The 24,450-nt window shown below is 41.1% G+C and overlaps 1 non-coding gene across 1 annotated transcript; it reads right to left on the bottom strand.

Moving 5' to 3' along the window:
- Positions 1–8,738: 8,738 nt before the first annotated feature.
- Positions 8,739–8,810, bottom strand: TRNAT-CGU (transfer RNA threonine (anticodon CGU)). The gene has a single exon. It is a non-coding gene; the product is annotated as a tRNA-Thr (tRNA).
- Between the last annotated feature and the right edge of the window lie 15,640 nt (positions 8,811–24,450).

Genomic DNA, 24,450 nt, shown 5'->3' with positions numbered 1-24,450 from the left:
TATAAACATGCTGTTGACAGCGTTTATCAGACCAAAATTAGATGATTCTTTTCAAGTTTGGTTACTACATAAAGAAGCATAAAGAACTAATAGAGAAGGTTCAGAGATGGACGAGAAAAAGATGGTACATGAATTAAAGGAACTAAGTTACAGGGAATGGTTTGGGGCCGAATTGTTTTCCACCACGGAAGAAGAAAGAGGAATAGGAGGAGACCTTGAAACCATTTTGATGACGCTGACAGTAAGCAGTGTCATCAAACTGGTTCTTCGAAAGAGTCAAGATAGAAGAGGCCATAACGTGAAATTAATGAGGAAACTTGTTTGATAGGAAGAAATACTTTTAGCATACACAAGTTTGAAGAGCCCAGTGATAGAGAAAGTTCAAGAGATGGGGGCCTCACGAGTGTAAAACTCCCTCCCCGTACACTGTAAATGGATGATTACACACATTCACCTCTATTCTTGCACATGGACAAAGGCCCTCTCATATAACTAATTGCTGAATAGAATGATGGAATAAACTGAATAAATCTGACCCAGTAAGGTTACGTCTATCCCTCACTTCTTGAAACATCAGTTTATTTCATCGTCACAACAGTCACTCTTGGACTTCATTTGCACAACGAGCATATAACTGGACGATCTTTCCCTGAACCAGCAGCTGTCTCGCTAGTTTCTCTCCTAAACAGAAGTCTCATGATCATGACTCTCCCTCACTCAGCCGTTATCTGTGCATTCCACCTCAGCAGACCGCTAGTGTCTTGCAACATTAACTCGACAGAGGGAGTGTGTCAGATTATCGTGTTAATCTCTTTAGTCCCTCTTAAGTTTTGGGAAAGCTGCCGTCCTTGACCGATATTATACCCGAAGTGATATGAGTGCTATTTAGATGGATATATTTTAGATATATTCTTTTATCAAGTGTAAGAACTTGTTCTTGTACTATTTTTTAAATGATAATACTGTAATTTGAGGTTGCAAGTTTCTTGTATGCTTGTATGTCTGTATCTGTAATCATACGAATCATACATTCAACATATCAAACAGCGTTACAAGTGACTTATTAGCCAGATAACACTCCTGCCCTCATGAATCTCGGCGAGTCCAGCTCCTGGCTGACCGTATTCATGAAAAAGATGGAAATATTATGGTGGGGGGAGTCTGCTTGAGCCTCACCCTCTTCAGTTCAGACGCGAAGTGCTAAGCTTTGGAGTGAATTAGATCACAAGAATTCCTCCATCAGCCTTAGTAATTATCGCCTGAAGCAGGAGTGGAGTTAGGCCCCTTACTGGTGCGCGGTACTTGCATCCCTTGGCAATCCACGTATAAGCAGCATGAACCAAACTCGCGAAATGGAGTGACTCACGATGCGTACGGTATGTGTTATGGACCAGTAGCACTCGAAGGCCAGTAAACCCAGCGGTGTTTTTTACGCTCCTCACTGGGTAAACCACTCGCCTTCGTCAACGTTGTAAAAGATTCTGACCTGTTACCCACAGCATTAAAGACGAACAACACCATTACCCTTAGTCTGCGGAGAAGTCTCATATCACGGCCGGCAGACTTAACAGGTGAGCGTCGTCTGGTTGTACATTAGAGAGGAGCCATCCCTCACCTTGCCTCCTACCCCTTGACAGGTAGCGCCCGACGTGCTAAAGATGGAATCCATGTTCGTCCTCATCCTCATCCATAATGCTCTGATGGACACACCAGCGCCGTGGAAATACTTTGAACACTCATGTCATTTATATCATCGCTGGAAGGATTTTTCCAAATTACATTACCATTAGCAGCTGTCGAAAAAGGACCATCGTCAACAGTATTACAATTAACCAAAATCTAACACATCAAAGTCGCTTTCAGCCGTGTGTCATCCCCTCCGCCTCTGTCTCCCAAGACCTCAATCTCCTTCATGTTGTATATCTCCACAAGCGTCTTGGTGCCGCGTTGGACAAGAAGATTTCCTGGAAGGAGAGCGTCAGCACCACCAAACAATTTTCCGGCCACCGTGTCTACACTCAAGACCCTTGGAGTCTCGCACTTGAACTCAGTGAGAGTCACACAGCTTTCATTCTCTCTTTCCAAAGTTACAAACTTGGATTCTGATTTGTACATACATGAGCTCCAGCTTGTAAATGTACCATTCTGATTCATATTTTTCTACAGATCGTTGAGGGGCATTGGTTGATACACTCTAAAGAACTGGCCACCCCCTTAAGTGGCACTGTGTGAGTTGGAGGTAACAAGATGTACACTGCTTAGAGTGAACTCCTTCCCTCCCACAAGTTACCCCCAACCGTCTCGCTCCCATCAACCAGCCACCCCCAGCCATCTCACTCCCCGTCAACTATTCATCCCCAACCATCTCGCCTCCATCACCTAGTCATCCTGAATCATTTTGCTCCCATCAACTAATCAACCTTGCGATTTCGATCCAAAATCTGACTCAGTTCGTCTTCAACCATCTCGTTCTCAAACCTCTCCAGCCGTCGGAGTCAAGCTCTCCTCATAACACAAAGGAAATTAATGTCAGTCAATTAGAAGCTATGATAAAACAAGTGCATGCATTCATTCATTTTGATAGAAAAGCATTTACATGTACACTGGTCCTCAATATGATACATCGCCAGGGGTTCAAAGCGAAGTATAATAGCGACATGGAATGGATTCTCGCTGGTCACTCGATCACGACTGCTAGATTACGTTAAGGCTAGAGTGTAAATTCTTGCTGTTCCTGCAGACTCCATGATGGGTCCATTAATGGTGACATATAGTGTGTCAAGTTAGCGTGTTGTCGTCTTGCTTTCCCTCACCGGAGTCGCCACACAGACCCTCGAGGTGTCTGTTTGTCAGACGTTTCGTGAAATTTTACGGCATTGGCTCAGGATTTGCTTGTGTGTTCGCGAAGGTTGATAACCTACGTATAACAACCTATCGTTGAAGTCCGAGCTTTGAATAGTGATAATGGAGGCAAAACTCTTTGCTGGCAGGTATTAGAAATGCATTCATGTTCATGGATGAGGAAACATACAATAAACTGTTCACATCCTATAGTGGGCGAAAACTATATGATAGTCTCCTCAACTTTGGGCACCGTACTTTGAGATGCTCGAAGAACTAACAGAGAAGGTCCAGAGGAAGGCAACGAAGATCGTACTGGAATTAAAAGAGGTGAGTTGCAGTGAAAGGTTGAAAGCAATAACTCTGTCCATTGTGAAAGAGAGAAGAGTAAGGAGTGACTAGATCACAAACTTAAAAGTCTTAAAGCCAATTTGAAGACGTCAGTCGTTAACAGTTCTTTGATGGGCACAAAGACCGAACAACCAGAGGCTGTAGCATAAGATTAAGGCAAGAAACTTGCGATAAAAGATACAGTCAAAAGTGAATGTATGGAACAAACTGAGTGATTTGATTTTCAATGTGGACAGCATACAGAAGTTGGATTAATTGTATGATAGTATAGAAAGTTCAAGAGTTGGGGCCCTACGAAGGTAAAACTCCCTACCCGTACAGTGCAAAAAAGGCACTGTAATTTCGTACCATTAGTTACACACACACACACACACACACACACACACACACACACACACACACACACACACACACACAACACACAGTTTTTTTTTTTTTCCAAACAGAATATTTATAAGAGGAAGGCCATCACATCCTTTCATTTCGTTCCTCCTTGAATCAAACAAATTCTTTTAAACTCTGAAGTAACGCATCACTTCTGCACTTTCCATCTACCCTCCCAGATGCACCTGACTGGAGCTCTCCTTATGGCTGATGTAACGTAGGGTTCGAAACCTTGATGAGATGCTCCCTTTCTCAGCCTGAGAAAGTCTCACAGTATCGGACCATCGATTTTACAACAATAGCTTCGCGTTCGGGTGTTTCCCCGTATGAGAGAGAGGGGAAAAAAAAAGAGAGATATCCCAAGATATTGAGGGTTCCGTCGATACTTTACCTTTGAATGAAGGTCGTCGTAAGGCGCCACAGGTAAAGGGAAAGGAAAAAGTATATGATAGTGGGTGATGCCACAGCTGGGATTCTCCTCAGGTCGAATGTGTCTACTCGAAAGATTTCGAACTTTCTCAAAAATTCGTAAGTTCTCTCCCTTGCCTTTTCTTTTTCCGTTTTACAGTTCTCGCTATAAAATTAGTACTCGGCCTTGATGTGGACTTTTGTCCGTGACTGGAGCCTTGAATATATATATATATATATATATATATATATATATATATATATATATATATATATATATATATATATATATATATAAATATATATATATATATATATATATATATATATATATATATATATATATATATATATATATACATATATTGGAAAGGATCACAATTTTGCGCATGATCAAGATATTCCTATGAGTCCACGGGGAAAATGAAACACGATAAGTTCCCAAGTGCACTTTCGTGTAATAATCACATCATCAGGGGAGACACAAAGAGAAATATAACAGTCAGTTGATATACATCGAAGAGACGAAGCTAGGACGCCATTTGGTAAACATGCGATTGTACAAGACAGACAAGGAGAGTTCATAGACTTATCATTTCACAAATTTTGTCAACAGTAAAGTTATATAGTTTATATAGACCATCACTAATATTAAGATTATAATTCTTTGTGAATCTTCTATCTAATGATAGAAGATTCAGTTATATTTCTCGTGGTGATAAAGTTCGAGTTAATAACTGAGATGGCATTACTCCAGTCAGTACAATGATCATAGTTTTTAACGTGATTAAACAAGGCATTTGATTCTTGTCCCGTTCTTATGCAATATTTATGTTGCATAAGTCTAACAGAAGGATCCTTACCAGTCTGCCCAACATAAGATATATCACAGTTTCCACATGGCACTTTGGAGATGCATCCAGGAGAATTTTCTGGTGAATTCTTGATTAAGATATTCCTTATAGTATCATTGTTGCTGAAGGCAACATTTACATTAAAGGATTTAAGCAACATGGGAAGTAAAGTAAAATTATTATTAAAAGGGAGAACTAAAAGATTCTTGGTGTCAATGGGAGGTTTGGGCTCAACTCCATAAAATGATTTCTTTGCTAACTTAAGGGATTTCTTTCATACTTTATTCCTGCTGCTGCTGCTGCTGCTGCTGCTGCTGCTGCTGCTGCTGCTGCTCCTCCTCCTCCTCCTCCTCCTCCTCCTCCTCATCATCATCATCATCATCATCATCATCATCATCATCATTTTCTTCTTCTTCTTCTTCTTCTTCTTCTTCTTCCTGAATATCAAACATCGCTCACTTATGTTAATAATGACCCCAGCAACTTCTCATATCACCTTAACGCCAATATCGTGTATGTGTTACACCAAAGGTGAAACTTACTATTACTTGGATTTACTTTTGATATCTGATTTGCTTTCTGACATTCTGATTCACTCGACAGTAAAGTATCATCTGCTTATACGTGGCAGCTTCCTTTGTGCTCCATCGTAACTCTGGCGGAACCAACAGTCACCACATATTACCCACACTCTAGATGCTGCCCAGAGTCCACAAAATGCGTTAATGAGCTTCATCAGCATTTTAGAACCCAGATGTACTTTTAAGGCATACACCAATTACATGATACTCCCGTTGACGCAAATTCCAGGGATCCGTGACTTAACCAGTTCCCACATTATTAAGTATTTTCCAAAGATAATTACCACTTCCCCCAAGAAACTGCTTTACCAAGTATTTTCCTCAGGTAATTAAGTATTTTCCTTAGGTAATTAAGTAAGGGTTGTACATTTTTTTTGGTGTTGTTTTGTGGAGCTTTTTCGACGCCCTGTCTCTGTGGTCTGTACACCTCCCTCCCCTAAGTCCTGCTCATTTCCCACAGAAAAGTGGCTCATGAATCCTTTCTTTTTCAAGAGATCGAGCAACACTCCCTCTATACACCTTAAAAACCATGATCAAAAGACTTGTGGGTAGCTTTTTTCAGTCTTTTATGTATTCTTTCCTGTTGAAGTGGATCAGTCACTAACTCTAACCACTAGTTTGACACGGTGCCATCTTAATTCTCATAACATCATGCCCTAGCCTTAACCAGGTTCCCGGTTTTATCGACCAACCCGTAAAGATGGATGAACAGCTGGGTTGCCTGTGGACCGACTGTCACAACCAGGACTCGAATTTGTAGCATTGATATCCATAAGACCTCTGAAATACATAATTCAGATATGAAAATTGAAATGCACATAGATTGTAAAATTTACTGATAACTGATTACGCCTAAACTGCCAGCGACCTTAGATAGAAGAATTAGAATCTATTTTTTGAAATCTGCTGAGACTTTTCTATTCTTGTGTTTGATATGATTCGTTTGCCTAAGCATGATGGGAGTTAGATTCAGTAAAGCGTTCAAGATAACAGTCACCAAGTATAGGATGCAAGACTCTCACCTCATTCCTTTAGCATACAGTATAAGGATGAACGAATGGACCGAATGGAACGAAATAGCTCAATCTGATTACATTAATGTGAATGAATTATCTAAGTCCTTTATATCCTCCTACTGCCACACATCTCACCCCCAGCCATAATTGGTCTTCCCTTGATTTTTCTCCCCTTGTTGATATTACACTCTGCCTTTCCTCGGGCGATGCTTCTGTCTCTGTTGAGATTGTTGCATGGATTGTGGCACACGTCCCCCTCCTTCAGTGTGAATGTGTCTCTTTATCCAGTGAATGTTTGGAATACCCCTGTTCTTAAGCTGTTCCGGCAAGGGGACTTTGCGTATCGACTTTCGATGAAATTCTTCTTCCTTAGACTTTCGTTTGCCTTTGGTATCCTTATGAAATCAGTGATGTAGTCTGCTGGTGATAATAGTGATGTAGTCTGCTGGTGATAATAGTGATGTAGTCTGCTGGTGATAATAGTGATGTAGTCTGCTGGTGATGATAGTGATGTAGTCTGCTGGTAACAACAGTGATGTAGTCAGCTGGTGATAACAGTGATGTAGCCTGGTGGTGACAACGATGATATAGTCTGCTGGTGACACCAGTGATGTAGTCTGCTGGTGGCGACAGTGATGTAGCCTGCTGGTGACACGAGTGATGTAGTCTGCTGGTGGCGACAGTGATGTAGCCTGCTGGTGACAACAGTGATGTAATCTGTTGGTGACACCAGCGATGTCGTCTGCTGGTGACACCAGTGATGTAGTCTGTAGGTGACACCAGTGATGTAATCTGTTGGTGACACTAGTGATGTAGTCTGCTGGTGATAATAGTGATGTAGTCTGCTGGTGATAATAGTGATGTAGCCTGCTGGTGACAACAGTGATGTAGTCTGTTGGTGACACCAGTGATGTAGCCTGTTGGTGACACCAGTGATGTCGTCTGCTGGTGACACCAGTGATGTCGTCTGCTGGTGACACCAGTGATGTCGTCTGCTGGTGACACCAGTGATGTAGTCTGTTGGTGACACCAGTGATGTAGTCTGTTGGTGACACCAGTGATGTAGCCTGTTGGTGACACCAGCGATGTCGTCTGCTGGTGACACCAGTGATGTAGTCTGTTGGTGACACCAGTGATGTAGCCTGTTGGTGACACCAGCGATGTCGTCTGCTGGTGACACCAGTGATGTAGTCTGTTGGTGACACCAGTGATGTAGTCTGTTGGTGACACCAGTGATGTAGCCTGTTGGTGACACCAGCGATGTCGTCTGCTGGTGACACCAGTGATGTAGTCTGTTGGTGACACCAGTGATGTAGCCTGTTGGTGACACCAGCGATGTCGTCTGCTGGTGACACCAGTGATGTCGTCTGCTGGTGACACCAGTGATGTAGTCTGTTGGTGACACCAGTGATGTAGTCTGCTGGTGACACCAGTGATGTAGTCTGTTGGTGACACCAGTGATGTAGCCTGTTGGTGACACCAGCGATGTCGTCTGCTGGTGACACCAGTGATGTAGTCTGTTGGTGACACCAGTGATGTAGTCTGTTGGTGACACCAGTGATGTCGTCTGCTGGTGACACCAGTGATGTAGTCTGTTGGTGACACCAGCGATGTCGTCTGCTGGTGACACCAGTGATGTAGTCTGTTGGTGACACCAGTGATGTAGCCTGTTGGTGACACCAGTGATGTAGTCTGCTGGTGACACCAGTGATGTAGTCTGTTGGTGACACCAGTGATGTAGCCTGTTGGTGACACCAGTGATGTAGTCTGCTTGTGACACCAGCGATGTCGTCTGCTGGTGACACCAGCGATGTAATCTGCCGGTGACAACAGTGATGTAGTCTGCTGATGGCGACAGTGATATCGTCTGCTGGCGAGAGCAATAATGTAACGGTGATGAGATTGCCATAGAACAGATATATGAACAGTCGTGCACTGTTGAAGTTCATGAAGTGGATTCTTAACCTCACGCACTTCAGTGTAAACCAACTCTCGCGTTCAGACAAGCTTTCGCACACAGAACCCCTCTGAATGTTAATCTGTCACACACACACACACACACACACACACACACACACACACAAATACACAGAGACAGACAGACAGGCACAAGCACACACGACAGGCACATCAGACAATCTGCTAAAATGTAATAGTTAGTCTTATACTTTCAGATCACCTTTACTCTCCATTATTGTATTCAAACGATTCATTTTAGGGAAGCTAGCCAGTCACGGCAATCGATCAGGCAAGCCAGCTTAACAGGAACAGTTCTTTCATGAGGTTTTACAGTTAAACACTTGAGCCTCCTGTGAGGTTTGAACTCACGACCCCTGGTTTACGAGACCAGTGCTCTGCCACTGAGCTAAGGAGGCGGATATACCAGGGTAAAACACGTTAGGTATTATGTTACATTGTGTGATACATTGAATATATATGATATTTATATAGCTGCAGAAGTTGTTCTCCGAGTTTGGGAAAGTATAAAAGTATAAGTGAAGGGAATAGCAACTGGTATAACAAGTAAAACATTCTGGATTGGTATAGAAGATAATACATTTTGGACGAATAAAAGATTATACATTTTGGACTGGTATCAAAGATAATACATTTTTGGACTGGTATAGAAGATAATACAATTTGGACTGGTATCAAAGATTATACATTTTGGTCTGATATAAGATATTATACATTTTAGACTGGTATCAAAGATAATACATTGTGGACTGGTATCAAAGATTATACATTTTGGTCTGATATAAAATACTATACATTTTGGTCTGATATAAGATATTATACATTTTAGACTGGTATCAAAGATAATACATTGTGGACTGGTATCAAAGATAACACATTTTGGACTGGCATCAAAGATAATACATTCTGGACTGGTATCAAAGATAATACATTTTGGACTGGTATTAAAGATAATACATTCTGGGCTGGTATCAAAGATAATACATTCTGGACTGGTATCAAAAGATAACACATTTTTGGACTGGTTTAAAAGATAACACATTTTTGGACTGGCATCAAAGATTATACGTTTTGGAAAGTGATGCATGAGAGTGACTGGCAGGAACAGTGGCGCCCTCTCCGACACCCTCTCATGAATTCATCCTCATTAATGTCACAGAAATGAAAGAAATGTCGCCGGAAAAAAAAAAAAAGAAAAAAAGAAGCGTGGTCTGAGGCTGTCAGGAATATTTCCAGCAACACAGATTTAATTATGTGGTAATGTGCCGCTGGCAGGAAAATTTATTGCATTTCCGTACTTTTATTAAGCCTGCTGCATGATTAGATTACATCATTTGTATTAAGGCTGAGGTATAGTGTGAGTATGTTTTATATGAAGGTTGAGGTATAGTGTGATGACTGAGGTAGATTTGATTATGCCTTATTACTAAGGCTGAGGTACGATTGGATCACATCATTTATATCAGTTAATAGGCTGAGGTGTGATTGGATTACATCGTTCATATTAAGGCTGAGGTATGATTGGATTAGATAATTCATATCAAGGCTGAGGTGTGATTACATTATCATTTCTATCAAGGCTGAGGTATGATTTGATGACATCATTTCTATTACGGCAAAGGTATCACTATCAAGGCTGAGGTATGATTTGATGACATCATTTCTATTACGGCAAAGGTATCACTATCAAGGCTGAGGTATGATTTGATGACATCATTTCTATTACGGCAAAGGTATCACTATCAAGGCTGAGGTATGATTTGATGACATCATTTCTATTACGGCAAAGGTATCACTATCAAGGTTGAGGTATGATTTGATGACATTTCTCTTACGGCTGAGGTATCATCGCATCATTCCTATCAATTGTGAGGTATGATTTCATCATCGTCTCTGTTAAGGTTAAGGTATGACTGGATAATCATCTCTATCAATGCTGAGGTGTGATTTGACGATACCTTTTGTTAAGGCTGAGCAGTGATTTGATATTTGTGTCATAGTGTGTGTACGATTTGATGTGTCATCATTTTCATGAAGGTTGAAGTAGATATGAAGAGTATTCCAATCTGTAAGTTTTGGATATAATTGTTAGGCTTATTTCTTTTCCGTTTCTCGTAGTAAGCATCTAATACAATGGCGGAAAAAAGGGGTATTTAATTGCCATCACCTTACTAGGTATCTCGCATCATGATAAGAATAATCAAGGGCGTATAATATTGATCTAACTGCTGCCGAAGGCAAATATTGAGGACGTACAGACAACAGTAAGTGAGAGGCTGTAAGGAAGGGCGATCTTAAAGCGACACCACAGTTTTTTTTTACACAGATACAAAGGTGGATGTTTGCATGCAGTTCCCTTATGATGGATGGTGGCCTCACTGGTTGGGATGGGGATGTTCGCGGTCATATGGGTTCTGCACAGACGTGAGGTCGAACTGTAATAACAGACGAGTACTCGTGGGTGGGGGGATGCAGTCAGTAGCTTCATTCCTGACATCTGCAAGAGGAGGCCCGAGTGATGGTTGGAGAGTGCCTCTGGATAGGCAGTGTTAAGAGAGGGACCGAGGAGGATATTTGCATGCCCTTCTCTGCGCTGCAGAAAGTCAGTTGAGGATACTATAAGGAGAACGAAAGTTGTATTAGGAGTTCTTGAGTTCAGGTGAAGGGAAGTCTTGAGTGGCTTGAGTGGACGATGAATGTAAAGACAGGAAGTCGAAGCTCTGATGACGGTGTTGAGGTGTTCCTTCCAGCTTAGCCTGTCGACCAGAAGTGACATCAAGAAGCTTGACGGAGCGAACAACTATAGGTTGGCTGAGGTCTGCGGCCTCGTGAGATTAGCATGGGATAGGGTCATGGTTGGGGGAGAGACTCATCAGCGGAGATGTAGTCGAGGGTGGGTGGGTGAGGGGGATGTTGTCCATGCTGGTGATGCCACCACTGGTTGAGTTGTCGACCTAGTTTCATGGAGCTGGTGAAATCAATCAGCGTATCTTTGAGATGAAGTAGAGCACGCGTCCCATGTCTATATAGGCCTGTGGGACGTCTCAGGTAAGAAGGGTCAGGAAAGTTGAAAATGGTTTCATCTGAAGCGGATAGCATAATGCTGCTGGCTGAGAATGTTTACACGTTAAGTGAGCCAAACATGAGGATCCTGGTAAGTAGGATGTGAATGAATGAGGTTCGATACAAAACTGTTGTCGCTTTTCTGAACTTTTTCTCAAACCACTCTTGGTCTTTTTGGCGCAAGCGGGAGTCAGAAATGTACCTCATACCCAAGATGTCATTTTACTTCTGAGTTTTAAAGACTCTGTATATTTTGCCGTCTTATTTCATTTATTTTTTTTCTTGCCATGGGCTGAGGCATTGTTGTTGACGTTTATACTGGGGTTCATAAGGTGTGGAGCTTGGGTCAACGATGCGTTTCCCGAGGTTCTGAGAGATGGAGTCAGGGGAAAAGGGGGACGAGTTAAGTGTTTGGCAAAGAAGGTCTTCATATCATCAAGCTGCTGAGGGTCTGTGTCACTTGCTGTGTCTACAGTGTCGTCTGAGGATCGAGTTGATCAGGCAGCGGGTCATAACTCACCGAGGCATTGTCTCCTCTTGTTGTCTTGGTTCTGGGAAGACAAATGAAGTTTACCAGTCATGTGGGGACCTTGACTGCTGGTGAGAAGAGCCGATGATGAAACAGAAAATGGGGGTCTGGCTCACTCAGGGATGGGGGGGAAGGGGGTACTGTTAGGAGAATCTCACAGTTGTCATTGGGAAGTAATAGTAGGTAATAATAGTAGTAGTAGTAGTAGTAATAATGATAATAGTAGTAGTGTTTCCCTTAGGGTTACATACACATCTGGTGACTTAGGGCTCGAGAGTAGGCTAAAAGTGAAGCGTTGATGATATATATATATATATATATATATATATATATATATATATATATATATATATATATATATATATATATATATATATATATATTCATACCCTAGTCTGAGCCAGGTACCCATTTTATCGACCAGTCCCTTAGGGATGGATGAACAGCTTGGTAGACTGTGGACCGTCTGCCGCAACCAGATACACTCGAACCTATACACTCGACCCTGGGCGGCCAGTGAATGCATCACGGGTCAGGAACGCTAACCGCTACACCACGGGAGTCCATATATGACGTGTGGTGACCGAGTAAATCAGTAATGCATTGAACTGCTGCATCATTAAAAGGGGGTTGAGGTGAGGACGTAGGGTAGGGAGGGAATCTGCTGGGTTATTCAGCTCTCCTTTTTTCATGCCACAGCCTGGCGTTGGTCCGTTCTGGCTGTTGAATAAGTTACGGAGAGAGGTACTGGCCATATAGCCGTGCAAAGTCCGTTTTAAAAAGAAATTCTGTCAGAGTGGGAATCACGGTTGCATTTTCTGTGATGATGTTGGAAAACCAGGAGAGCACAGGGAATACTAATGATATAAATGATAATAACAACAATAATGATGATGATAATGATAATAATATTATACTACTACTAATAATAATGATAATGATAATAATAGTAATAATAATAATGATAATAATAATGATAATTATAATAATTTCAATATTTTTATAATAATGATAATAATGATAATAATAATAATAATAATAATAATAATAATAATAATAATAATAATAATAATAATAATTTCATTATTCTTATGATGATAATAATAGTGATAATAATAATAATAATAATAATAATAATAATAATAATTTGAGGAGAGAGATATGTGTGTGTGTGTGTGTGTGTGTGTGTGTGTGTGTGTGTGTTTATCCAACACCTGTTTTTTAACTTGCATTAAGACTAGGGAGTTTTACACCCTTAAGTCGTTCTTTCTAAACGTCCTTTATATAACTTGAACAGGATCTGGCAGTCCCCAGCGGCATAGGTTCATTTTTGCCTCGCTTTAGGAAATATCATTTTCCGTTTTAGTCTCCATTTTTTTCCCCTAGTTTCCTCTTTTAGTCTATTTTTTTTCCCTTTTTTTTTTACGACAGATCTGTTTATTCCAAATACATTACCATTATCATCATAAGCGTATTCCCTGAGAACATAGAATGTATGTCACATTCTTGTTAATCGCCTCCCTTCTCGTGAAAGAAATCCACAGGCTTCTTTCCTCATTCTTAGCTTAACCATCTTCATTTGGGTACCACTCTAGTACGGAACTCCTCCTCTTCATCCTCCTCCTAATGCTGGTTACATTTTCCGTAACGCATCCCTCCCTATACCGGAACTTTTGGTCCGTAATCATGAACCCTTCTCATTCTAGCACCATTATCTATCACCATAAATCGTCGTCTCATTGTAGCATCATTATCTATCACCATAAATTGTCTTCTCATTCTGGCACTGTTGTCTATCACCATGAACCCTTCTCATTCTAGCACCATTATCTATCACCGTAAATTGTCTTCTCATTCTGGCACTATTGTCTATCACCATAACTCGTCTTCTCATTCTAGCTCCATTATCTATCACCATAAATCGTCTTCTCATTCTGGCACCATTATCTATCACCATAAATTGTCTTCTCATTCTAGCACCATTATCTATCACCATAAATTGTCTTCTCATTCTAGCACCATTATCTGTCACCATAAATCGTCTTCTCATTCTGGCACCATTATCTATCACCATAAATTGTCTTCTCATTCTGGCACCATTATCTATCACCATAAATTGTCTTCTCATTCTTGCACTATTGTCTATCACCATGAACCCTTCTCATTCTAGCACCATTATCTATCACCATAAATAGTCTTCTCATTCTAGCACCATTATCTATCACCATAAGTCGTCTTCTCATTCTAGCACCATTATCTATCACCATAAGTCGTGTTCTCATTCTAGCACCATTATCTATCACCATAAATCGTCTTCTCATTCTAGCACCATTATCTATCACCATAAATCGTCTTCTCATTCTAGCACCATTATCTATCACCATAAATCGTCTTCTCATTCTAGCACCATTATCTATCACCATAAGTCGTGTTCTCATTCTAGCACCATTATCTATCACCATAAATCGTCTTCTCATTCTAGCACCATTATCTATCACCATAAATCGTCTTCTCATTCTAGCACCATTATCTATCACCATAAATAGTCTTCTCATTCTAGCACCATTATCTATCACCATAAATCGTCTTCTCATTCTAGCACCATTATCTATCACCATAAATAGTCTTCTCATTCTAGCACCATTATCTATCACCATAAATCGTCTTCTCATTCTAGCACCATTATCTATCACCATAAATTGTCTTCTCATTCTAGCACCATTATCTATCACCATAAATTGTCTTCTCATTCTAGCACCATTATCTATCACCGTAAATAATCTTCTCATTCTAGCACCATTATCTATCACCATAAATTGTCTTCTCATTCTAGCACCATTATCTATCACCATAAATTGTCTTCTCATTCTAGCACCATTATCTATCACCATAAATTGTCTTCTCATTCTAGCACCATTATCTATCACCATAAATTGTCTTCTCATTCTAGCACCATTATCTATCACCGTAAATAATCTTCTCATTCTAGCACCATTATCTATCACCATAAATTGTCTTCTCATTCTAGCACCATTATCTATCACCATAAATTGTCTTCTCATTCTAGCACCATTATCTATCACCGTAAATAATCTTCTCATTCTAGCACCATTATCTATCACCATAAACCCTTCTCATTCTAGCATTAATTTCATAATCATAACCCTCTTCCATTCTAACACCATCCCCCTTAACTCATCCACTCTAAAAATGGCACCGTTTTCCTGAAAACTGTTTCCCTTCCATTCCAGCATCTTTCCTCGTACACTATCGTACCTTCGTCAGCAGCTCCGCGCTCGTCTTTCGGTAAGAGCACCAGACTCTTCCACGGACCGACCATGCAACTTAGAGTGTAACATCTCTGCTCCTCCTTAAACAGGCCTGTTACCGTCTCAGAGACGTAGTTTTGTCTCACGGCTCTCCTAATGGAAACATCTAGTGGTAAGGTACTACGTAGCGTAATTTCGGAAATCCTTGATCGTGGATTGATCTGGTTGGGTTTCTCTGCACCTTTCTTGTCACTTGACTGGGATGAATTACGCCCCTTGGCTAACCACGGTTACAGATTGTCCATTTCGTTTTTTGAAATTTCAGGCATTATTGAAAACGTGTGTGTGTGTGTGTGTGTGTGTGTGTGTGTGTGTGTGTGTGTTTGTTTGTGTGTAATTGCCTGTTTGTAATTACTGATTCATCCTAAACAGGGAGGGGGTTTTACACTCGTGGCACCCCCATCACTTAGACACTCCACTGTCATGCATCTTCTTAGATTTTATGTATACTCTGTTCATTAACCAATGTCCTCAGTAATCTATTCGATTCATCCACAACTCTTAGTACAATAAAAGTACGTCTTTGAATTTTTTTTTAACCTTGTTTAATTTCACGTTATGTTCTCTGGCTGGTACGTCTGTCTGCGTCATCGAATGTTTTTCTTATAGACTTAAAACTTGTTATGAGATCACAATTCCAAAGCCTCTGGCCCTTCCTTGCAACTCAGTCCTCTTCATTTTGGTACCGTCTTTATTGCCTTTCTCTGACTGGACCATCTCCGTAGGCTCCCTAATATGTATGCATGTGTGTGTGTGTGTGTGTCAAGACTTGCCAACACCATCTAACATTTCGGGTGTGTCCATTGCGTGTTAGGACTGGTTATGATGGTCAGTAAGGTGTCTGTTGACAGACACCTGTGGGAAGCGCAACCACCGGTAAAGTGTCAGCCTGGCGTACTTCTTCGCCTGTGTTTGAAGATACGGTCGCTACTGGTGTAATGTTCTCCTGCAGCTGCTGATAAGGCCTTCATCAAATGAGTTTACGTATTGGACAGACGTCGTCCATTTTCTCAGTTTTAAAAATTGACAACGATTGGCTCAGTTCTTCTGTTTAAGAGACTCCAAGACTCACAGCAGATCGCCTCTGCCTCCCCCCCCACACACACACACAACACACACACACACACACACACACACACACACACACACACACACACACACACACACACACACACACACACAACACACACACACACACACATTGATCACTCGTCGTCAGTGAACATGTCTATCACGAGTAGCCCTTTCGCTCGTAGGTACGAGGTGGATTGGAAGTGGTAACCAAGATGCGGAGGAACTCCCGACATACGTGAACTTCATGTCCTCTAACCTCCTTTTCCCCACACTGGGGAAGCTTCTGGGAAGAAGGTCAACTGTAAGGTGCGTCTTCATCATCTCGCTACGGGACAGTACGGGAATTGGCTCGAGTGGAAAGCCATCACAGGAACAAAATCAGTGAACGAGAAAGATAAAGAAAGAAGGAAAACGAATTATCGAGAGTCGTCAGTTAGGGTTGCTCGAAGGACGTTATCCACTCGTTCGCCGAGACCATAACTTGTCCAAAGATGAAATCTAACGTCAGATATATATATATATATATATATATATATATATATATATATATATATATATATATATATATATATATATATATATATATAGAGAGAGAGAGAGAGAGAGAGAGAGAGAGAGAGACAAACCCCACTGAGACTTCTTTCCTCAGTTCTCACCTCTCTACTTGGAGTGATTTTCACAAACGTAATTGCACTCCGTGACGGCTGAGGAGAGCGGAGATCGACTGGAATTTACATTATCACGACAACAGTTCGCCCGTGGAATAATTGCGTTAGCGCCACTAATAAAGTGAAGTGCCTGTTGAAGCTCCGTTTTCCATTTAATGTGTCCTTTCCAGTGCACTGCGGACCCGGCGTTTTCTTTTTTCCTCCCCTCTGATGAACAATAACACTTAATGGACTTGCTCCACCCACCAGAATTACTGCCTGCATTTTGACAGGCCAAATCATATTTTTTCGTCTCTTCCTCTGGATGGCTCTCCTTGTGTAATGAGTTGGGCATATTTTTTTTCTCCCTCTCTCTCTCTTTAGGCTGCATTGTAATGGAACGAAATTCCTGGAAAGAAATACTGAAAAGAGAATGGAAAATATTAGAAATACGAACAGTGAGCTCGGTGAAGTGTTTTTTTTTTTTCCCTAGAAAGAAAAAAGAAAATGGGGAGGATGCCTTTGTTGATGTTGTGATGCACAGATTTGATATCCTTTGGGAAACTGACGTATAGACATCATTTTTGCTCTAAATGATTTAGGAAAATCATCTAAGCGAGCAGAATTACCTGCAAGTAAGGAAGTGGTAAACTATCAACTACTACTCGTTTCCCTTGATTCCAGCAGACAGAGTGGAGGAAGGAATCGGGGGTTGAGCCTGCCTTGTTGTTGACCAGACGACAGAACAAAGTGAGTCGTGAGTCTGGAAGCCGTTGTGATGCTCTCCAGTGAACACTGCTTAGTGACGGTGGAAAAGCGAATTGTGGTTTATACACTGCGTTGGGTGTGCTGTCGTAATACTTCGTATCTAACCGCAGACCAGCCTTCACATGGAACTAGTCAGTCTCCTCTCTTCTTTACTCGTACACACGCCTTGCTGCCGTGATAAAATACTTATCACTATTTCCATCAGCTTTCCCTCCACACCATATATTCTATAGACCTTCCACAAGTCATCTCTATCATATCCTATCATATGCCTTCTCCCTATCCATAAATGCCACATATATAGTCTTCCCTTATTCTTTCTGTGTTTCTCAGACACATTCTCGTAGCCGCTTGAGTCGAGAACTATTAAAAGAAGTGGTTTGTTTTATCTGAAATACCCGCGCCTGGGGAAGTGTCAGATTAAGTATACAAGATCCACTGGATGGAGAAAGATGTTCTTTCCTCCCTCGTCAGGTAGAGGTTAGTAGATACGAACACGCAAGACGTTAACGTTACAACTAGCGCCTGAGAAAGACATCGTACGTTTTCTAGGATATTGTCGTACACTTGAAAAGAGTGACATTATAAGAGATCAGTAACTGTGATTGTGGTAAATCACTTTCGAAATGATAATGATATGAGGGAAAACTTCAGAGTGAGAGCTTGTCATAGAATACGTGGATCATTCATCAGTTTTCCTGGTAAATATCCTGTGTTGCTGTGGACAGAATTATATGATCTGTAAATGATTTTATCTGTGATAATTGAAGAGACTTTCAAGCGGTGGCACAGATGACGTGAAACAAAATTTCTGGGGCTAATCCCAAACTTGGTTTGATTTTTTAACGCCGGGAAACTTGAGGTAATTACGACTTTGCTAAGATTATACATAATTGGGAAATGATAGCTTCAGCATAATTATGAAATTTGGGCCCCCAACCCCCAACCAAAAAGAAAAAAAAAAGACATGGAAAAGCTCAAGGAGAAATTAGCCCTTTGTGACGAATATCATGAATCAAGGAGAACCCTCATGTCTCAAGATGAACAATAAGTAAATTTTACAATTTCTTAATAGAAATTACTACGTACAGTCACATTCCTACCCCCTGGTCTTTTTACAGTGGCACTATACATGCATTCCGTCAGTCTTCAGGCATCTCACCATGATCCATAAATCCCTTTGAAATCCTAACTAACCACTTAACAACATAGTCACCTCTTTTTAAAGAAATTCAACTGCAATACTATCCACTCTAGCCGCATTGCAGCATTTCATCTTACGCAAGGCTTTCACAACCTCTTCTCTTTTCACTAAACCACTCTCCATGACTCTTTTACTTCGCATACCACCCCGATCCGGCCACCCTACATCTGCCACTATATCATGAAAAAGATTCGGTAGTCCTTCAAAATCCTCACTCACCTTATCACTACCTCTTTCCACTCCCCCCTTCCCTCCCTCCCCTTCCGTTCACCGGTGTTCCCCTTTGTTTTCCTGTTTTTCACGCAACGCACCATTAACCTCCCTCCAAAACATCTTATCCTAGTGAAGTTTGCTGATATTCATTCACCCCAGCTCTCGTTTACCCTCTTTGTGAACCCCTGCACCTCCCTCTTGACCTTTTTTTTGCCGTTTTCTCATATACAATTCCCGCTCACACTCCCTCCATTGTAAGCGCCGCCCGTATATACCTCTCTTTTCTCTAACTTGCAATCTCACTTCGTCATCCCCACCACTCACCACCCCTTCTAACCTGCCCAATGTCCTAGCCAGACTGTTTTTAAGTTGCTGCCATTCAGCTCCACACTAATGGAAGATATACTCCACAATTGTAGGTCATACCGCACATCACTCAGATGTATTAGAGTTACATAGAAATCCAGAAGTCCTTATAGAGTCTACTGACTCAAAAGATCCGGCCATCAAGTGCACATTTAGTCCCGGATTGTTATTGTATATGTTGTCTTGATGGCCAGTAAAGTGCTGTGTGGTTATCAAATTCAACAGCTGGAAGCATCTCACGTGATGCAGTATCATATCATATCGAAATGATTATTCGTTAACTCTTCTCTCTTCTTCAGTAACTTGACAAAGTTATCAAGTTAGAGAGAATTTTAGAATGAATTTTCTTCAGTAGCTTGACAAAATCATGGAGACAATTCTAAAATGTCTTTCCTTCAGTAACTTGACAAGTTATCAGGTTTGAAGACGACTCCAAAATGTCTGCTTGGAATACGATGCCTCTTGTTCACTAATGTTGTCATTCCTGTGAGCTGGCCTTTCAGCCCACACATCATCTGCATGATGAAAGGTGCCAGGGTTCGACACCGTCAGTATCGGTCCCTCGAGCGTACACTTGACCTAACTTGCTTCAATATTTATATGAAGAGTGTCACTGATTAATGGTCTCTTGTCCCACGGGCGGTTAAATGTCATTGATATTGTAGCAAAATAAAAGACAATATCTAAATAACAGAATAGAGCAGAAAAATACTTGCCTACGTCTGAGATGGACAAAAATTGCCGAAACATTTTACAGTGTAGCGAAGACAGGAGAGAGGATGATTAACAGCGACAAGACTTGAATTCTTCCTAAAAGTCAGAATTTTCCAGAACTCCTTACTCAGGGATGGACAGCCCGGGGAAAGACATCTCTTTCCTCCCCATCAAAGAAGGCCTCACCTCCTTGCCTAATGCTCTCAGATTAAGCAGAGTTACGTCGTTGGACCTCTCCATTTCTCAGTCCTCAGTAACAAAACGGGTTCAGGTAGCGGGTCAAAGAATAGGGTTTCAGTTCGGGAAAAAGCTTCCTTGTATTTCTTTTTTTCACTCCTCAGGAAAAAAAAAGAAAACTCATCTTTAAGTCCAAATATGACGAAATAGCAACATATATATATATATATATATATATATATATATATATATATATATATATATATATATATATATATATATATATATATATATAAATATATATATATATATATATATATATATATATATATATATATATATATATATATATATATATATATATATATATATATATATATATATATATATATATATATATATATGTTATCCCTGGGGATAGGGGAGAAAGAATACTTCCCACATATTCCTGCGTGTCGTAGAAGACGACTAAAAGGGGAGGGAGCGGGGGGCTGGAAATCCTCCCCTCTTGTTGTTTTTTTTTTTAATTTTCCAAAAGAAGGAACAGAGAAGGGGGCCAGGTGAGGATGTTCCCTCAGAGGCCCAGTCCTCTGTTCTTAACGCTACCTTGCTGATGCGGGAAATGGCGAATAGTTTGAAAAAAAAAAAAAAAAAAAAAATATATATATATATATATATATATATATATATATATATATATATATATATATATATATATATATATATATATATAAACGTGGCTTGAGATACTGGATTAGAATTTAAGGATTTGCCTCAACCTTGCCGATGTCCTTTTGCAGGTCGTTTGTATCTTGAGTGCCAGGTCGAGAGAGAGAGAGAGAGAGAGAGAGAGAGAGAGAGAGAGAGAGAGAGAGAGAGAGAGAGAGAGAGAGAGAGAGAGAGAGAGAGAGAGAATTGCTGATCTTTTCCCAACCTGGTAATCACATCCCCAGCTTCACCGTGGTTGCTTGTGAGGGCCAGGGGTGTTCCCCTGGAGAGCGTTGCTCAGAAGCAACCACGAAGACGTGAGAGTGCATCTCAGTGAAACATCATAGCCCAAAAGATATTCTAATATTCGTGAAGTAACCGGAAGACCAGAGGTTTCAGGGCTGAGGAGGGGTCAAACTCCCATGATTATTTCTCTCTCTCTCTCTCTCTCTCTCTCTCTCTCTCTCTCTCTCTCTCTCTCTCTCTCTCTCTCTCTCTCTCTCTCTCTCTCTCTCTCTCTCTCTCTCTCTCTCTCTCTCCCTCCCTCCTCCTTGCGAGCCCTTGAGAAGAAATAATCTTTGAACGATGACTCCATGAATCGCCACATTTGCCTGAGATGCTGAAAGATGTGGGTAATCCGCCTCCCACCGCCTCATTCATCTGAGTGGCACCCAGTAGTCGTACCATCCTACCCCAACACACACAGCGAGCTCCACACGAAGACGATGGCATACATTATACAACAAGGCGAATGGAGAGAGATGAGACCCAGACTACTTCTCGTCCATAATTACAACAGTAGTCCGCATGGAAGAATTAGCCTCGGAATCTTTTTTTTTTTTTTTATCTTAATGTGTTTAGATTCCTCTTACGAGAAGAAAAAGGTCTTACGCGGTAGAAAGTCTTATTGCGTTTTACTTTTTTTTTTTTGCTTATGATGATGGTGAAGGAAAGTGGATGGTTCTCAGAAGTACCGGTGAAAACATTTTAGTCCAAAAGGACTTCTGTGTTCAGCGAGATGAGACATTCACGCACACACACAGGATAGTGGGAGACGTTTGCAGCGGCTGCGTCAAGAAACCAATAAACATTTTCCCAATTACAGAAGGCTTTCCAATTACCGTGTCTACTGGGACTGGTGACACCTACCGATATAGAGTTGATGAAGGACGACCAACTGAGTTCATAACTCGTGCCTGTGATAAGGTGGTTGAAACTTTCCGGTACTCATTCATATATATATATATATATATATATATATATATATATATATATATATATATATATATATATATATATATATATATATATATATATGTATGGAGTTAGGGGAGAAAGAATACTGCGCACGTATCCCCTGCGTGTCGTAGAAGGCGACTAAGAGGGACGGGAGCGGGGGTCTGGAAGCCGTCCCTTTCCAATAGCAGATTGAGGAGGAGGAATATGGCTCTAATAGTGGTAGTGTGTGTGTGTGTGTGTGTGTGTGTGTGTGTGTGTGTGAACCAGGAGTTTGCTTTGATACAAAACACACACACCGTAGGCTCTTCACTCAGCGAGGATGTTACGTAGTTTTTAACGTTTTTCACGTAGATCGTACGCTTAAGCAGACTGACCCGGGGCGTGCAGCGCAAATGAGGTACACACACAGAGGAACACTGCCCGAGGCAGACTGAGGAGAGGTTATGAAACAAAAAATGCAAGTGTCCAGCAGAAAATGACGTGCATGTAGGATGCTTCACGGAGACCAGCCCGACCAACGCGCGTCTCGCAAAGCAAAGATGGAGTTACGCTAGACAGCGTAGTGGCCTTTTTGTTACCCTTTTTTTTTTTTTTTACTTTTTTGTCTTCTCGCTTCTCCTGGTACATTGCCGTGGTCTTTGATCCCTTCATACTTGTAGTCTCGCCCAACACTGCCATTGTGTGTCTCGCCTTTGTTACCCAACAAAAAAAATGAACAAAGTCAATTAGATTAAAGGCAACTGGAGAAGCCAGAGAGAGAGAGAGAGAGAGAGAGAGAGAGAGAGAGAGAGAGAGAGAGAGAGAGAGAGAGAGAGAGAGAGAGAGAGAGAGAGATTAATCCTTGACGCTGCTGGTGAACGGTTAAGACCACACCCCCCTAATGGCTCAGTCCGTCATAACCCGCTTGAAAAGCCATGACCGCTGCGGGACCAGCAACACAAGGGAAGACACGTCAGGATGAGGGAGTGACGGGAGGTGTTAAGTTTCCTCCTCCGTGTGTTGCTGCCTTTTCTACTCCCTGGCAGGAGTTTCATTCTTCATGTGTTTCTGCTCCTACGACTTTCCACCCCGGGAATAGCGTGTTGTTAGCTCTCCTGTCCCTCGGGAGGGGGATGAGATTCAACCCTCCTTGTGTCAATAGCTCTTCTTTCCTCTATGATCACATAATACTCTTTCGTCTTGGCTGACCCCTGACTCCCTCACCACCGATGAGTGATCACACCTTGTACCGCTAATTCTCCTCCCTTGACACCGATTTTCTTCTTTCATGATTAATGTAATATTTTCTCTCTCAAAATAATTAGAGAAGGCTTTAGGTTATAATTTGCTTCGGGAAGAGCAAGACGATGCATAGATAACAACAGAAACTGGTTACATCAAGGGGGTTGTTGATGGAACGGACGTTAGGTATTCTGTGGCGTAATTGCAATATATATATCTTTTCTTTCAAACTATTCGCCATTTCCCGCATTAGCAAGGTAGCGTTAAGAACAGAGGACTGGGCCTCTGAGGGAATATCCTCACCTGGCCCCCTTCTCTGTTCCTTCTTTTGGAAAATTAAAAAAAAACAAACAAAAAAAAAAAAGAGGGGAGGATTTCCAGCCCCCCGCTCTCTCCCCTTTCAGTCGCCTTCTACGACACGCAGGGAATACGTGGGAAGTATTCTTTCTCCCCTATCCCCAGGGATATATATATATATATATATATATATATATATATATATATATATATATATATATATATATATATATAGTATATATATAGTATATATATATATATATATATATATATATATATATATATATATATATATATATATATATATATATATATATATTTTTTTTTTTTTTTATTCTTTTTTTTTTTTTTTGCTTTGTCGCTGTCTCCCGCGTTTGCGAGGTAGCGCAAGGAAACAGGCGAAAGAAATAGCCCAACCCACCCCCATACACATGTATATACATACGTCCACACACGCAAATATACATACCTACACAGCTTTCCATGGTT

This window comes from Panulirus ornatus, chromosome 10 (assembly GCF_036320965.1).
Source record: "Panulirus ornatus isolate Po-2019 chromosome 10, ASM3632096v1, whole genome shotgun sequence".
NCBI lineage: Eukaryota > Metazoa > Arthropoda > Malacostraca > Decapoda > Palinuridae > Panulirus > Panulirus ornatus.
Note: the sequence above shows the minus strand (reverse complement) of the source record. Positions and strands in the feature narration are given on the sequence as shown.